Raw genomic sequence first — 14,440 nt, 5'->3', positions numbered from 1 at the left:
CGGTACCCATGGATTGGCGGGTAGCTAATGTTACCTCACTATTCAAAAAAGGTGGTCGAGAAAAGGCGGGGAATTATAGACCGGTAAGCTTGACATCGGTAGTGGGGAAAATGCTAGAGTCCATTATAAAAGATGTAATGGCAGAGCACTTGGAAAGCAATGACTGGATCGGACAAAGTCAACATGGATTTACAAAAGGTAAATCATGCTTGACTAATCTACTGGAATTTTTTGAGGATGTAACTGGTAAAATAGATAAGGGAGAACCAGTGGATGTGGTGTATTTGGACTTTCAGAAGGCTTTCGATAAGAGATTAGCGTGCAAAATTAAGGCACATGGGATTGGGGGCAAGGTATTGACTTGGATAGAGAACTGGTTGGCGGACAGAAAGCAAAGAGTTGGAATAAACGGGTCGTTTTCCGAGTGGCAGGCAGTGACTAGTGGGGTACCGCAAGGAGCGGTCCTAGGACCCCAGCTGTTCACAATATATATTAATGATCTGGACGAGGGAATTGGATGTAATATCTCCAAATTTGCAGATGACACAAAGCTGGATGGGAGGGTAAGCTGTGAGGAGGATGTCGTGAAACTCCAGCACGATTTGGACAGATTAGGTGATTGGGCAGAAACATGGCAAATGCACTATAATGTGGATAAATGTGAGGTTATCCACTTCGGTGGCAAAAACAGGAAGGCAGATTATTATTTGAATGGCAACAGATTGGGAGAAGGGGAAGTGCAAAGAGACCTGGGTGTTCTTGTACACCATTCGCTGAAGGTAAGCATGCGGGTGCAGCAGGCGGTTAAGAAGGCAAATGGTATGTTGGCCTTCGTAGCAAGAGGGTTCGAGTACAAGAACAAGGATGTCTTGCTGCAGTTGTACAGGGCCTTGGTGAGACCACACCTTGAGTATTGTGTGCAGTTTTGGTCGCCTTACCTGAGGAAGGACGCTCTTGCCATGGAAGGAGTGCAGCGAAGATTCACCAGGCTGATACCTGGGATGGCAGGAATGACGTATGAGGAGAGATTGTGTTGATTGGGCTTATACTCACTGGAGTTTAGTAGATTGAGAGGGGATCTCATCGAAACCTATAAAATTCTGTCAGGCCTGGACAGACTAGATGCAGGAAGGATGTTTCTGATGGCCGGGGAGTCCAGAACCAGGGGTCATAGTCTAAGGATAAGGGGTAAGCCATTTAGGACTGAAATGAGGAGGAATTTCTTCACCCAGAGAGTGGTGAACCTGTGGAATTCTCTGCCACAGAGGGCGGTGGAGGCCAGTTCATTAAGTATATTCAAGAAAGAGTTGGATATATTTCTTAAGGCTAAAGGGATCAAGGGATATGGGGAGAAGGCAGGGACCGGGTACTGAATCTGGATGATCAGCCATGATCTCATTGAATGGCGGAGCAGGCTCGAAGGGCCGAATGGCCTACTCCTGCTCCTATCTTCTATGTTTCTATGTTTCTATGCTCCTCTCCCCCTAGAGCCCCCTGTTTGTCCAGTGTTGGGATATTCTTAGTGTCCTCTACCGTAAAGACTGATACAAAATATTTGTTCAGCGTTTTTGCCATCTCCATGTTTCCCACCATTAATTTCCCGGTCTCATCCTCTAAGGGACCAACATTTACTTTAGCCACCCTTTTTCTTTTTATATAACTATAGAAACTTTTGCTATCTGTTTTTATATTTTTTGCTAATTTACTTTCATAATCTATCTTCCCTTTCTTAATCAATCTTTTAGTTATTTTTTGCTGTCTTTTAAAGACTTCCCAATCTTCTATCCTCCCACTAGATTTGGCTACCTTATATGCCCTTGTTTTTAGTTGGATACTATCCTTAATTACTTTACTTAGCCATGGATGGCTATCTTTTCTTTTACACCCTTTTTTCCTCAGTGGAATATATATTTTTTGGAAGTTGTAAAATAACTCCTTAAATGTACACCACTGATCATGTACCGTCTTACCCTTTAATCTATTTTCCCAGTCCACTCTAATCAATTCCGCTCTCATACCTTCATAGTCTCCTTTATTCAAGCTCAGCACGCTTGTTTGAGATCCAACCTTCTCACCCTCTACTTGAATATGGAATTCAACCATGTTATGGTCACTCATTCCAAGGGGATTCTTTACTAGGACATTTTTAATTAATCCTGTCTCATTACACAGGACCAAATCTAAGGTTGCTTGCCCCCTGGTCAGTTCAGTTACATACTGCTCAAGAAACCCATCCCTAATACACTCAATGAACTCATCCTCAAGGCTGCTCTGCCCAATCTGATTTGTCCAGTTAATATGATAGTTAAAATCCCCCATAATTATAGCTGTTCCCTTATTACAAGCCTCAACTATTTCCTGATTAATACTCCGTCCAACAGAGTTGCAACTGTTCGGAGGCCTATAGACTACGCCCACTAGTGTTTTTTCCCCTTATAATTCCTTATCTCTACCCAAACTGTTTCACTATCCTGCTCCTTTGACCCAATATCATTTCTCTGTATTATAGTGATTCCTTCCTTTATTAACATAGCCACCCCACCTCCCCTCCCTTCCTGCCTGTCCTTCCTGATTGTTAAATAACATGGTATGTTTAATTCCCAGTCATGGTCACCCTGCAGCCATGTTTCTGTAATGGCCACAAGATCATACCCATATGTAGTTATTTGTGCCATTAACTCATTCATTTTGTTATGAATGCTACGTGCATTCAGATAAAGAACTTTCAAATATGTTTTGTGACACTTAGTTCCTGTTTTTTCCCCTTTTACTACTTTACATTTTACTCCATACATAAGAACATAAGAAGTAGGAGCAGGAGTAGGTCATACGGCCCCTCGGGCCTGCTCCACCATTCAATAGGATCATGGCTGATCCGAATCTAGACTCACGTCCACTTCCCTGCCCTCTCCCCGTAACCCCTAATTCCCTTATCTGCTAGGAAACTGTCTATCTCCATTTTAAATTTATTTAATGTTGCAGCTTCCACAGCTCTCTGGGGTAGCAAATTCCATAGATTTACTACCCTCTGAGTGAAGATGTTTCTCCTCATCTCAGTTGTGAAAGGGCAGCCCCTTATTCTTAGATTATGCCCCCTAGTTCTAGTCTCACCCATCAGTGGAAACATCCTCCCCGCATCCACCCGATCAAGCCCCCTCACAATCTTATATGTTTCGATAAGATCGCCTCTCATTCTTCTGAACTCCAATGAGTAGAGTCCCAACCTACTCAACCTTTCCTCATACGTCAACCCCCTCATCTCCGGAATCAACCAAGTGAACCTTCTCTGAACCGCCTCGAGAGCAAGTATATCTTTTCTTAAATATGGAAACCAAAACTGCACGCAGTATTCCAGGTGTGGCCTCACCAATACCCTGTATAACTGCAGTAAGACTTCCCTGTTTTTATACTCCATCCCCCTTGCAATAAAAGCCAAGATTCCATTGGCCTTCCTGATCACCTGCTGCACCTGCATACTAACTTTTTGTGTTTCATGCACCAGGACCCCCAGATCCCTTTGTACTGTAGCACTTTGCAGTTTCTCTCCATTTAGATAATAACTTGCTCTTTGATTTTTTCTGCCAAAGTGCATAACCTCACACTTTCCAACATTATATTGCATCTGCCAAATCTCTGCCCACTCACTTAGCCTGTTTATGTCCCCTTGCAGGTTTTTTATGTCCTCCTCACTCATTGCCTTCCCTCCCATCTTTGTATCGTCGGCAAACTTGGATATGTTGCACTCGGTCCCTTCCTCCAAATCGTTAATATAGATTATAAAGAGTTGGGGTCCCAGCACTGACCCCTGCGGAACACCACTAGTTACTGATTGCCAACCCGAGAATGAACCATTTATCCCAACTCTTTGTTTTCTGTTAGATAGCCAGTCTTCCACCCATGCCAGTATATTACCCCCAATCCCGTGATTTCTTATCTTGATCAGTAATCTTTTGTGTGGAACCTTGTCAAATGCCTTTTGGAAGTCCAAATACACTACATCCACTGGTTCCCCTTTATCCACCCTGTATGTTACATCCTCAAAGAATTCGAGCAAATTTGTCAAACATGACTTCCCCTTCATAAAACCATGCTGACTCTGTCCTATTAAATTATGTTTATCCAAATGCTCTGTTACTGTTTCCTTAATAATGGACTCCAACATTTTGCCAACCACAGATGTTAGGCTAACTGGTCTATAGTTTTCAGCTTTTTGTCTACTTCCCTCTTAAATAAGGGTGTTACATTAGCAGTTTTCCAATCTGCCGGGACCTTTCCTGAGTCCAGGGAGTTCTGGAAAATAATCACCAATGCATCCACAATCCCTACCACCGCTTCTGTCCCTTCCTGACTCGTTCTGTTTTTTAATTTCCCCACTGCTACCTAAGTCTATGACCTTCTCTGTTGTCATTTCTGTTATTTGCTCTCTAGAAACCTCCCCCCCACTAATTAGTTTAAAGCCCTCTCTACAGCCCTAGTTATATGATTTGCCAGGACTCTAGTCCCAGCACTGGCCAAGTGGAGTCCGTCCCAACGGAACAGCTCCCTCCTGTCCCAGTACTGGTGCCAGTGTCCCAAGAAGCAAAACCCATTTCTCCCACACCAGTCTTTGAGCCACGCATTTAACTCTTTAATTTTATTTATCCTAGCCAAATTCGCTCGTGGCTCAGGTAATAATCCAGAGATTATTACCCTTGAGGTTCTGTTTTTTAATTTGACCCCTAGCTGCTCATACTCCTTTAACAGAACCTTCTTCCTTGTCCTATCTACGTCGTTTGTACCAACATGGACCACAACAACTGGATCCTCCCCCTCCCACTCCAAGTTTCTTTCCAGCCCAGAAGAGATGTCCTTAACCCTGGCACCGGGCAGGCAACACAGCCTTCGGGACTCCTGCTCTTGACTGCAGAGAACCCTATCTATCCCCCTAATGATACTATCCCCTACCACTACAACATTTCTTTTTACTCCCTCCACTTGAATGGCCTCCTGTACCACGGTGCTGTGGCCAGGTTGCTCATCCTCCCTGCAGTCCCTGCTCCCGCCCTCACAGGGAGTAAGAACCTCGATCCTGCTTGACAAGAGCAAGGGCTGCGGCTCCTTCAACACTACATCCTGGATCCCTGTACCTTCCTCACTCGTAGTCACACTGTCCTGTCCCTGACCACGGACTATATCTGCAGTAATTAATTTCATAGGTGTGACCACCTCCTGAAACATAGAGTCCAGGAACTTCTCCCCCTCCCTGATGTGTCGCAGTGTCTGAAGCTCGGTCTCAAGCTCTTTAACATGGAACTTGTGATCCTCTAGCAGCAAACACTTATCACAAATGTAATCACCGTGAGCCTCAATGGGGTCCACCAGCTCCCACATTTCGCAACAGTGACACATCACCTGTTCACCCATATCTGTGTGATTAATTAAATTTCTTATTATTAGTTATGAAGACCCTCTGCCCCGATATAGATGATAATATTACACCACTATTTAATAGGACTTACCAACTTAAAGGTATAGAAGAGAAGGAAGAGAACCTACCAACCAGCTGATCACCAACCTCCCTCGTGGAAGCTGTCTGGGGGACCTGTCCGGTTGAATTGTCTCGCTGCTCCGCGTCCGCAGTGTTGGATTAGCCTGAGAGAGGGAAGCAAAACAGAGCAAAAAGCACCCCCTCACCTCCCACTTGCCCGAACTCTGCCACTTACCAAACTCTACTTACACTCAATGCGACCGCACTCAGCGCTAACGAACTAAGCCCGCCCCTTTTTATACCCAGATTCTACTTCCGGTTTAAACTCCCCAACAGCTTAATTTACTCTAAAAAATTAAACTTACTTCAAATAATTCACTTTTTTACTCACTGAAATTCAGTAAATGCACTTAAAAGACTTTTTCTGCCACTTACCAAACTCTACTTACACTCAATGCACATTAAGGCACATGGGATTGGGGGCAAGGTACTGACTTGGATAGAGAACTGGTTGGCAGACAGGAAGCAAAGAGTTGGAATAAACGGATCTTTTTCCGAGTGGCAGGCAGTGACTAGTGGGGTACCGCAGGGATTGGTCCTAGGACCCCAGCTATTCACAATATATATTAATGATCTAGACGTGGGAACTAGATGTAATATCTCCAAGTTTGCAGACGAGAGATTGGGTCAATTGGGCTTATACTCACTGGAGTTTCGAAGAATGAGAGGGGATCTCATTGAAACTTATAAAATTCTAACAGGACTAGACAGACTGGATGCAGGAAGGATGTTCCCGATGGCCGGGGAGTCCAGAACCAGGGGTCACAGTCTAAGGATAAGGGGTAAGCCATTTAGGACTGAGATGAGGAGGAATTTCTTCACCCAGAGAGTGGTGAACCTGTGGAATTCTCTACCACAGAAGGCAGTTGAGGCCAATTCATTAAATATATTCAAAAAGGAGTTAGATATATTTCTTAAGGCTAAAGGGATCAATGGATTTGGGGAGAAGGCAGGGACAGGGTACTGAGTTTGGATGATCGGCCATGATCTCATTGAATGGCGGAGCAGGCTCGAGGGGCCGAATGACCTACTCCTGCTCCTATCCTCTATGTTTCTAACTCCACATGATGCCCTATTTCCATATCCCTTGATTCTGTTAGTGCCCAAAAATCTATCGATCTCAGTCTTGAATATACTCAACGACTGAGCCTCCACAGTCCTCTGGGGTTAGAGAATTCCAAAGATCTCCAGCTTCTTCCAGTTCTAATGAAAGGTCATCGATCTGAAACGTTAACTCTGTTTCTCTCTCCACAGATGCTGCCTGGCCTGCTGAGTGTTTCCAGCATCCGTGGTATTGTGCTTTTGTTTGAGCACAGGATACAATTAATTGAACCACCATTGGCAACCCACCATGACATGTACTGGCATAAGGTACCAGGTGGGCACAATGGAAACCCTATGTAGATGGGTTTAAAAGCTTAAGATTTTACCTTGCCTGCAAAGAAACAAATAAAAGCTTCATGTGTGGTTTTCCCCACTGACAGTGGAGGGTCATTTCAACAACGAGAAGTTGCATTTATATAGCACCTTTAACATAGTAAAATGTCCCAAGGCGCTTCACAGGAGGGTTAGAAACATAGAAACATAGAAACTAGGAGCAGGAGTAGGCCATTCGGCCCTTCGAGCCTGCTCCGCCATTCAACGAGATCATGGCTGATCATCCAAACCCTAGCACCCGGTCCCTACACCGACAGCCATCCCACCCAAGCCCTATCCCCGTAACCCCACATATTTAATCCCCCCTAACACTAAGGGCCAATTTTTATCATGGCCAATCAACCTAACCCGCACATCTTTGGACTGTGGGAGGAAACCGGAGCACCCGGAGGAAACCCACGCAAACACGGGGAGAATGTGCAAACTCCACACAGACAGTCACCCGAGGCCGGATTTGACACCGAGCCATATAAGGGACAGGGGACCAAAAGCTTGATCAAAGAGGTAGGTTTCAAGGAGCATCTTAAAGGAGGTTGAGGGGCGGAGAGGTTGAGGGAGGGTATTCCAGAGCTTAAGGCCAAAGCAGCTGAAGACATGGCCGCCAATGGGGCAGTGAAGAAAATCGGTGATCAACAAGAGGCCAGAATTGGAATAGCCAAGTCTAAAGGTATGGATGAGAGTTTCAGCAGCAGATGTGCTGAGGCAGGGGCAGATACGGGATATGTTACGGAGGTGGTGATGGAGCGGATAGAGGGACGGAAGCTCATCTCAGGGTCAAGGTTGCAAACAATCTGGTTCAGCCTCAGGCAGTGGCCAGGGAGAGGGATGGAATCAATGGCTAAGGAACGTAGTTTGTGGCGAGGACCAAAGACAATAGCTTCGATCTTCCCAAGCAGCGTGACAAATCAAAGGCACTGGAGGAATGTCATTCCATTTGATGCTGGTTGTAATCTACAGTAATAATGTTCTGTGAGATCATTTTTTCCCTTTCATCAGTGTGCGGAATGACACTCACCACAGTAAACTCCCCTTTTGTTTCTCTCTTCTCCCCCATCTCCCGCCCATTATTAATGATCACCACAGCCATATGCCAAGGCTCGATCCTTGGTCCCGCCTCATCATTGTCTACATGTGATTCCTGGTAACATCATCCACAGGTTCAGGTTGCAATGTGCACTGATGATACACAGCAAATTTATTGTCTCTTATCCTGACACAACAGCGCCACATACCAAAAGAAAGTTTGAAACCAGTAATAATCTTAATTGCCTGACTATTGAGAAATATCCATTTTATCTTCAGATACAGACAGTTTTTTGGAGTCCTAGAAAATCGTACAGGGCTGTGGATTTTCCTGTAACCTTTACTTCCCTGCTTTGCATTGCTTATTCCATGTGAGGTGGCTAAGAGGGGGGTGTGCAATGATCATCCCCATAATATCTCATCAAAGAATCTCAATAAAAAGCTTCTGGAAAGAATGCCTAAGCCTTATTATTTTGGAAGAAATAATATTTCGTCAAGGGCTGTAGAATGGTTACAGCACAGAAGGAGGCCATTTGGCCCGTCGAGCCCGTGCCGGCTCTCTGCAAGAGCACTCCAGCTAGTCCCACTCCCCCGCCCTTTCCCCGTAGCCCTGCAAATTTTTTCCTTCAGGTACTTATCCAACTCCCTTTTGAAAGCCATGATTGAGTCTACCTCTGCCACCCTTTCGGGCAGTGCATTCCAGATCCTAGCCACTCGCTGCGTAAAAAAGTTTTTCCTCATGTCGTCTTTGGTTCTTTTGCCAATCACCTTAAATCTCTGTCCTCTGGTTCTTGACCCCTCCGCCAATGGGAACAGTTTCTCTCTATTTACTCTGTCTAGACCCCTCATGATTTCGAACACCTCGATCAAATCTCCTCCACTAAGGCATGGGAGTCAATTATGGAAAAAATTGAAATTTTCAATTGCTGTAGAATATTAATAAACCAGTCCCAAATCAGTAAAAGCCTGCTCCCAAAGTCAAACCCCTCTTCAGTTGAGATCTGAAACTCACACCAATTACATTGACACCTCTTCACTTGCTTAGGGGGTCTAAAGGAGGTTTTGTGATTGACAGCACAGATCACTGGTTCAAATGAACTCCAATTACCGCAGCAACTGGGCTGACAGCCATTGAGAAAACACTGTTACTTTGTTAAATACGATTGGCTCAAAAGGGGCTTATCTTATCTTGAAGGTCATTTAAGTTTTTTTTCACTGGTATTCTAACAGAATAATCAGCACAGTATTCTTGTGTGTAATTATCTTACTTATAAATAAATCTATTAATTTTAGTCTTAACAGCGTGATATATAACTGTTTAAAAGACTTGCATTTATATAGCACCTTTCACAACCTCAGGACATCCCCAAAGCGCTTTACAGCCAATGAAGTATTTCTGAAGTGCAGTCACTGTTGTAATGTAGGAAACGCGGTAGCCAATTTGCACACAGCAAGCTCCCACAAACAGCAATGCAATAATGACCAGATCATTTGTTTTAGTGATGTTGATTGAGGGATAAATATTGGCGAGGACACCGGGGAGAACTCCCCTGCTCTTCTTCGAAATAGTGCCGCGGGATCTTTTACATCCACCCGAGAGAGTAGACGGGGCCTCGGTTTAACGTCTCATCCGAAAGACAGCACCTCCCTCAGCACTGGCACTGGGAGTGTCAGCCTAGATGTTTGTGCTCAAGTCCCTGGAGTGGGACTTGAACCCACAACCTTCTGACTCAGAGGCGAGGGTGCCACCCACTGAGCCACAGCTGACAATTAATTTAATAATGATTTTGCCACGTAATTTTATTTACTTAACCTTTCTAACTGTTGTATCAAGTCTGGTAAGAAGCTAATAATGGAATGCAAACTGGATTGCAATTAACAGTACTGGAAAACAGTCACGCAGTTCTTACGGATAACTGAATGAATTTGTTCTTTGCTTCATTACAATGCAGCATAACACATCTTTTTAAAGAGGCTGTGATACACAAAACTGTTTAGCGATTTCACTCTGAGAATCTTTAGGTCCATTCAGCTTTGCAATTACTTTCAGCTTATCAGCAAGAGAAAGAACCTTCTTCGTTTAGAGGTGGTGTGTTCCCAATACTCTGAGTTTCTACCACAGTTTGTTGCCCAAGTGTGTGAGGTGGATAAGTTATAAGCATGATGACAAAGTTTGAGCATTAACACCCAATAAAGGTAGTTTCACACCTGAACCAAAATGCTTGTCCTACCAATTGCCAAGATGGCTCGAGCCTTAGCACATGATCAGGTGAAAAAGACTCCGAAAATCACCAAATTGGTTACTAGGTGATTGTCACACTTAGATTAAAAAGCGCTTGTACAAAGAGTTGAACGCATCGATTGGCCTTAAAAAGAAAAAGACTTGCATTTCTATAGCGCCTTTCACGACCTCAGGACGTCCCAAAGCGCTTCACAGCCAATGAAGTTCTTTTTGAAATGTAATCATTGTTGTAATGTAGGAAACGCGGCAGCCAATTTGCGCACAGCAAGCTTCCCACAAACAGCAATGTGATAATGACCAGGCAATCTGCTTTTAATGATGTAGATCGAGGGATAAATATTGGCCCAGGACATCGGGGATAACTCCCCGGCTCGTCTTTGAAACAGTGCCACGGGATCTTTTACGTCCACCTGAGAGCGCAGACGGGGCCTCGGTTTAACTTCTTATCTGAAAGACGCCACCTCCGACAGTGCAGCGCTCCCTCAGTATGTTAAGGCTAGATTTTTGTGATCAAGTCTCTAGAATGGGACCTGAACCCACAACCTTCTGATCCAGAGGCAAGTGTGCCACCCACTGAGCCACGACCTTAACATTGGGTAGACCGAGGCAATCCAATGCTTAAGTTAATAAAGGCAGACGGTGGCAATTTATTTATTTCACAGAGACAGCTATCATTAGAATAGAAAAGGGATTTGGGCATGATTTTATTCTCCCAACCTTTTATTTTATCAGTTACTCATTTAAGCGGGCTTACCTGTACCACCTGTCACAACGAACAACAGCACGTGGTGGGAGGTTCTCTAGCAAGTAATCCTGTGGTAATAATCGTTAACCCTGTGCCACACTCTTCCATTCACGACATGCACACAAGGGCAAGGGGGCTCAGTGCGTTCATGGAGACTGCCCTTGGAGTCGCACGCCAGCTACAGTCCCATTTCAAAACAGTAGACCAATTATAGAGGCCTCTGGGTGAAGTTGCTCTCCATTTCTTTGAGGTAGGCGGCTATTTATGTGGCTTTCCAAGACAAGTAGACGTTTGCAATACTCCGGGTATTAACTCCTTGTTATAGTTTCCCAGAGCTGATAGCCATCTTGGATAGAACTCCACACATTTAGGCGTTTGGATTGGAGCTGGCACTGAATCATGAATTCAACTGAGCATAAGAACATAAGCAATAGGAGCAGGAGTCGGCCATTCGAGCCTGCTCCGCCCTTCAATGAGATCATGGCTGATCTTCTGCCTCAACTCCATTCACCGGCCCTATCGCCATATCCCTTGATGCCCTTACTAGTCAGAAATCTATCGACTTCTGTTTTGAATATACCCAATGACTGAGCCTCCACAGCCCTCTGGGGTAGAGAATTCCAAAGATTCACCACCCTCTGTGAAGAAATTTCTTCTCATCTCAGTCCTGAATGGCTGCCCCTTTATCCTGAGGCTGTGGCCCCTGGTTCTGGACGCCCCAGCCAAGGGAAACATTCTCCCAGCATCCACCCTATCGAGCCCTGTAATAATTTTGTAAGCTTCAATGAGATCCCCGGCGTTTGGAGCCTATTGGGTCAGGAAGAATATCCTTTTATTCTGTGCGTGCCATATCCCACACAGCATAACAGATCGACCAACTTGACCTGCAGCACCACCACACAACTAAATTAGACTTTTCTTTAAAAAATAGTTAGATCAAGGCAATAATGGCCAATAAAGAGGTGTGTGGCTTCTTTTTGGGTATCGTGGCCCTTGCTGATTCATACAATTCGTATGGCAGCAGAGACTTGAGAGTCCTGCCCAGTCAACAAAAAACTCACATTTATATAGTGCCTTTCACAACCTCAGAACGTCCCAAAGCACTTTACAATGAATTAAGCATTTTTGAAGTGTCCTCACTGTTGTAATGTAGGAAACGTGGCAGCTAATTTACGCACAGCAAGCTCCCACAAACACCAATGTGATAATGGCCAGATAATCTGTTTTAGTGATGTTGGTTGAGGGATAAATGTTGACCAAGACACCAGCTCTTCTTCAAAATAGTGTCACGGGATCTTTTACATCCACCGGAGAGGGCAAATGGGGCCTCGGTTTAACGTCTCATCTGAAAGACGGCACCTCCGACAGTGCAGCACTCCCTCAGCAGTGCACTGGGAGTGTCAGCCTAGATTTTTGTGCTCAAGTCTCTGGAGCGGGACTTGAACCCACAACCTTCTGACTCAGAGGTGAGAGTGCTACCCACCGAGCCACGGCTAATACCAAGTCCCAAAAAAGAGGTCCTATCGCTTTTTACACAAAACTTGGGACAAGCAGTCTGACAAATCAAACACGAGCAGCAGGTGTATTAGAAGTTGTGATGCTCCATGGGAACCGAGATTTCTGCAATCTGGAGGTAACCGTATTCCATTCAATGGCCAGTTGCCAGAACTTCCCTACTTAATCTGGTTTAGTTAAAAAGTCAGTGTCGCCAGGAACACCTGCTGTTCAGAGAAAGACCAGGGTGAATGTATGGAGGGCATTCTTAGAAGACAGGTGGCAGTGAACCAAACACTAATACAATAGCAAAATACTGCAGATGCTGGAAATCTGAAATAACAGAAAATGCTGGTAACACTCAGCAGGCCAGGCAGCATCCGTGGAGAGAGAAACAGAGTTAACGTTTGTATTAGTGTTTGGTTCCCTGCCACTTCTCTTCTGGGAATGCCCTCTATGCATTCATAAGAACATAAGAAGTAGGAGCAGGAGTAGGCCATACGGCCCCTTGGGCCTGCTCCGCCATTCAATAGGATCATGGCTGATCCGAACCTAGACTCACGTCCACTTCCCTGCCCGCTCCCCGTAACCCCTAATTCCCTTATCAGCTAGGAAACTGTCTATCTCTGTTTTAAATTTATTTAATGTCGCAGCTTCCACAGGTAGCAAATTCCATAGATTTACTACCCTCAGTGAAGAAGTTTCTCATCTCAGTTTTGAAAGGGCAGCCCCTTATTCTAAGATTATGCCCCCTAGTTCTAGTCTCACCCATCAGTGGAAGCATCCTCCCCGCATCCACCCGATCAAGCCCCCTCACAATCTTATATGTTTCGATAAGATCGCCTCTCATTCTTCTGAATTCCAATTAGAGGCCCAACCTTTCCTCATAAGTCAACCCCCTCATCTCCGGAATCAACCAAATGAACCTTCTCTGAACCGCCTCGAGAGCAAGTATATCTTTTCTTAAATATGGAAACCAAAACTGTAGGCAGTATTCCAGGTGTGGCCTCACCAGTACCCTGTATAACTGAAGCAAGACTTCCCTGCTTTTATACTCCATCCCCCTTGCAATAAAAGCCAAGATTCCATTGGCCTTCCTGATCACCTGCTGCACCTGCATACTAACCTTGTTTCATGCACCAGGACCCCCAGACCCCTTTGTACTGTAGCACTTTGCAGTTTCTCTCCATTTAGATAATAACTTTACTCTGGTCTTTCTCTAAACAGCAGGTGTCCCCGGAGACACTGACATTTTATCTAAACCAAATTAAGTAGTGAAGTTCTGGCAACTGGCCATTGAATGGAATAAGGTTAGCCAGAGTTAATGAAGGTATCTGGGTGTGGTAGCAAAATAGTAGCTCTGCATTGTCCCAACAGAAACCGGTTAATCAGCAAGCACAATCATCCCATTTCAGGTCCAGTCTTGAGACAGGATTATGATGAGCAGCTCATCACCTTTACCAATAGTTTCAAGACTCCTGGCATGAGATAATATAATCACTGCATTTATGTTCAGAAACCAACTGTGCTGCAGGGTTAAATACAACAGGCGCTGCTTGTATACCATCAAGAGGCTCCTATTAAACCCAGATCCACTTAGGGCAGGCAAAACTAAATCTGCCACGAGGCTCAGCTGGAGTCTGAACTCCGGACAACAAAGATGGCTGCTATTTTAGGTCGGTCAACCGGTTAGAAATTGAAAAATCCATTGGATTTGAGATCCTGAATCCTTCTCGTCCCCCAAAAGGCAGTGGATGATGGGCCAACTGAAATTTAAGACTGAGATGGATATATTTTTGTCAGGAAAGGGTATCAAGGGATATGGATGAAAGGCGGGTAGAGAGAGTTGAGGTAGAGGTCAGCCATGATTTAATTGAAACCAGGATCCCGCTTGCCTCATCTTTTACATCACCGGCCTCTGCATTCGACAAGTCATCTGCCGCCACCTTCAACACAATTTCGCTGCCAAGCA

Source organism: Somniosus microcephalus, chromosome 34, assembly GCF_052327205.1.
Source record: "Somniosus microcephalus isolate GS21.2 chromosome 34, FLI_Smic_1.0, whole genome shotgun sequence".
Taxonomy (NCBI): domain Eukaryota; kingdom Metazoa; phylum Chordata; class Chondrichthyes; order Squaliformes; family Somniosidae; genus Somniosus; species Somniosus microcephalus.
Note: the sequence above shows the minus strand (reverse complement) of the source record.